General features: G+C 51.1%; 1 pseudogene; it reads right to left on the bottom strand.

Annotated features, from left to right (window-relative positions):
* Positions 1-2,642: 2,642 nt before the first annotated feature.
* LOC132646902 (small nucleolar RNA SNORA17) lies at positions 2,643-2,765 on the bottom strand (annotated as a pseudogene).
* Positions 2,766-3,919: the final 1,154 nt, after the last annotated feature.

The following is a 3,919-nucleotide window of genomic DNA, read 5'->3' as shown; positions in this document are numbered from 1 at the left end:
TCCCTCCCAATCTCACCCTCCCGCTCCATTCTCCACCCATGCCCCTCCCCAAGTCCACTAATAGGAGAGGTCTTCCTCTCCTTGGTCTATCAGGTCTCAGCAGGACTGGCTGCATTGTCTTCCTCTGTGGCCTGGTAAGGCTGCCTCCACTCGGGGGAAGGTGATCAAAGAGCCAGCCACTGAGTTCATGTCAGAGACAGTCTCTGTTCCCAGTACTATGGAACCCACTTGGACATTGAACTGCCATGGGCTACATCTTTGCAGGAGTTCTAGGTTATCTCCATGCATGGTCCTTGGTTGGAGTACCAGTCTCAGAAAAGATCCCTGGGCCCAGATTTTTTGGTTCTGTTGCTCTTCTTGTGGAGCTCCTGTCCTCTGCAGGTCTTACTGTTTCCCACTTCTTTCATAAGATTCCCTGCACTCTGCCCAAAGGTTGCCCATAAGTCTCAGCATCTGCTTTGACACCCTGCAGAGGCCCTCGGTCCTAGCCCATATTTTTTTAACTTTGTATTGGTTCTTTATGAATTTCATATCATCCACCCCAGTCCCACCCTCCCCTCGTACTTGCCCTCCGCCCACAACTTCATCCAGAGAAAAAAGTGGAAGCTGCAGTATATCACACTTCTCTGCTTGCAAATGATCGTTGCAAGGACTCTTTGGTCTGGTTCAAGGCCTCTGGTCTCTGCTGTACTCTCAGTACTGGGAGCTTACTGGGACTCCTTTTGGATCTGCTGTTGTTGCCCTGTGTCTTGATCTGTCGTTTTGGATCAGCACGGCTCCCTCAGGCGCTACAGCATTCCATTGATGGGGTAGATATTGGGGGGGGGGGGCAATATCTAGCGCTAAATCAGCCGTGAGGGATATCTGAGCTGGTCAGCCTGCCAGCTCTCCCGTTCTCATGCCCTCAGGCCAGTTCACTGTAGCCTCCACAGCCAAGGCCAGCTCTTCCCTGCTGTCCAGGTGAGGTGGGGGCCACTCTTTCCTCAGTGTTGCAGCTAGTGAAGGACGTAGAGAACTCTCCCACTTTCATGATACTGGGGCCAGCTCTGCCACCTAAGGGTGACGGTCGGGGAGGGCGTCTCTCCCTTGCCCACGCTGCCTCACAGCAGACAAACTGCTGGACCAGTTCTCCACCCTCAGGCTGGGTCCGCTCTACTAGGCTGCCCAGGTGAGGTACAGGAACTGCTCTCCCAAGCCCTGCAGCCGGTGAGGAGCCAGACAGCTCTCCTGCTCTCGTGGCCTCGGGGTTCAGGGGGCACGAGAAAAAGGGAGGGGAGGAGGGCTTCTTGTCCAGGCCACTGCACAGCAGACAGGAAGCAGGGCAGCTCACACGCTCACACCCTGGGGGCGCGCGGCTCACCCACAACTCCTGAAATGTGTGGGCGGCTCAGCATACTGCATCTGACTAGTAGCAGGATCGGCCCTCTTGATCTCACACCCTCAGGGCCATTTCTCCCAGGCTGCCCAAGCGGGAGGTGGGGCCAGTTCTGAACAGCCCAGATCAGGGACATCCACCTGTCCTTTGGTGGTAACAGGTAGCAGCCCAGGCCAGGACCCCACTATGGTACCAGGTGGCATCACCAGCTACTCATGTCAGGCTGTTCATCACTACCCTTGAGTCTCCAGTTCTGCCTCTTTCCCTTGTGCCCACCCCTTTCTGTGTTGCAGGATATTCCATCCCATTGTGAACCCCAATTGTGAATTGTAAAACACTGTTTATTGTTTGGTTTGGTTGAGCCCTAACATGCACCTTTAATCCAAGAACTTGCTGTTTATTGTAAACAGGTGATTATGGTGTGGTTTACCCAGCCCTAGCACACACCTTTAATCCAAGAGATCTGTATCTATCAGACCTAATAAAGTTAACCCTAGATCAGGAGGCAGAGCAAGAAACCAGGTGGCAAGGATTAAAGTTGAGGGATAGGTAAAACAGCCTAGAGAAGAAGGAGGAGCTTTTAGCTCAAGCTCTGGCTTTAGTTTAGGCTTCAGCTCCTCAGCTCCCTGGCTTTTGGGATGTGAGCTAGCAAGCCTTTGGCCTTCGGTTTTCTGGCCTTTTCCTCCTGAGCTGTCAGTTGTGCTAGTGAGTGAGCCTTTTGAGTTTTTTCCATCCGGACCTGAGCTGGGTGCTTTCTCTGCCTCTCTGAGCTAGCAGGTTTTCACCCCAGCCTCTGGCTCCTGAGTTGCTATTGGTAAAAGAAAGAGAACGGTTGGCATTTTCATCATTGTTTATAACAACACATCTGTTTCTCTTTTTCACTTTTCCACCAACTACTTGCTCCTGTTAGTACTGCCCAGGCTCTGGGTGTCTGGGGCCGTCTCAGGAGTGCTGCGTTCCACTCAAGCATCATGGTACCAGGCAGGGGTCATCTAAGGCATGGTCCCCCGCTTCCCACCGCCAGGCCTGCAAGGCACTGGACTGGTGATCACTTCAAGCTAGCTCCTAGTCTGTCTCTAGATCACTCCTCACCTGGCCCACTCAAGTGGCCTCTTGCAAGGGTCATCTGTCCCGGGCTCACACTTGCCCAGGGCCTACAGTTCCAGGCTGGATTCTTCTAGTCTCCGGCTTGATCCCCATACTGGGAGTCAGTCCAGGTCTGCCTGGTACCAGACTGGTGGTAGTCTCAGGCTCAGTTTTTTCCAGGAACGTTAGGCTACTAACCATTCAGATGTTCATAGATCAAAACACTGAGCATAGACGTAGCCTCTCTCGTCTCTGTCATCTACTGAGGCACATGTGACACAGCAGCCATGCCTATAAGGGCAGGGAAATTGTTATATTTTTAATATTTGAAAGTGGAGTATTTTGTGTATTAAAGAAAGGTTCCTAGGTAAGAGATATTTGGAAAGCTCAGTTATAAAAAAATTTTAAAGCTAAATGTTAGATCATGTAAATTTTGGTTACTCCTTATATTATCTATTGACAATTCTTGCCTGAACCCATTAATATTGTGCTGGCAGAAAATGTTTTTATGTATAGTAGTAGAAAGCGATTTAATAATACGTTACATACAGTCAGAATTTTAGTATACTGTCGTGCTTACTCCATTATTAACATTCTGCTGCTCTCTTGAAAATGCCTGTTACCACTGCTGTCGCCTTGTTCCCATTTGCTTAGCTCTCTGTAAAACAATCCATAACAAGTACAAAAACAATCTAAATAATTTCTTGTCTCTTAGCAGATCAAACCAAAATAAAATTGAAAACTGCAGCCACAGCCACAGCCACAGCAGCCCAGGGAGGCCCAAAGAAAGACACCCAAGCACCTCCCATAGGCTCCACTTACTATGGACAAATGTGTGATGGAGAGATGGGAAAGACGGAGTATGTGGTGGAGAGATGGAAGAGAAAGTGAAGCTGAGGGGTGCACACACTGTAAAGAAAGGTGAAAGTGGAGACTTGAAGGCAGATATGAGAAAGCCATGGTGAGGTCTTGGCCAAGGCTGATGTCAAGGGCCATGTCTGGGTCTATGGTCCTGCTAAAGCGGGGGTCTGAGTTAATGTCCTTGGTGTGAGTTAACTCCAAAGGCCAAACAAATGTTCTGGGCTGCCTCCAGAGACCGTGTGGACATCTGAGGGCCATGCTGCCACAGGGTGACACGCTGATCTGACTGGCCTGTGTTGCCACCTGAGGCCATGGGAACATCTGGGCCCGTGCTGCTGCCAGGCCATATCTGACTCTGTGGTCCTGTGGCAGCCAGGGTCCACCTTGATGTTGCAGGCCAGTGTTACCACCATGCAGATGTCCCTGGGGTAGACTGTTGCCTGAGGTTCTATGCTGAGCTGGCCCCACCTCTTGCCTGGACAGCACAATAGAGCTGACCTTGATCATGAGGGTGTGGGTGAGGCGACCCAAAGGGCATGAGTGTGGGAAAGATGGCCCCACCTGTAGAGCTGCTTGGTAGAAATGCCCTCCCCCTCC

This window comes from Meriones unguiculatus, chromosome 12 (genome assembly GCF_030254825.1).
Source record: "Meriones unguiculatus strain TT.TT164.6M chromosome 12, Bangor_MerUng_6.1, whole genome shotgun sequence".
In the NCBI taxonomy this organism is placed as follows: domain Eukaryota; kingdom Metazoa; phylum Chordata; class Mammalia; order Rodentia; family Muridae; genus Meriones; species Meriones unguiculatus.
Note: the sequence above shows the minus strand (reverse complement) of the source record. Positions and strands in the feature narration are given on the sequence as shown.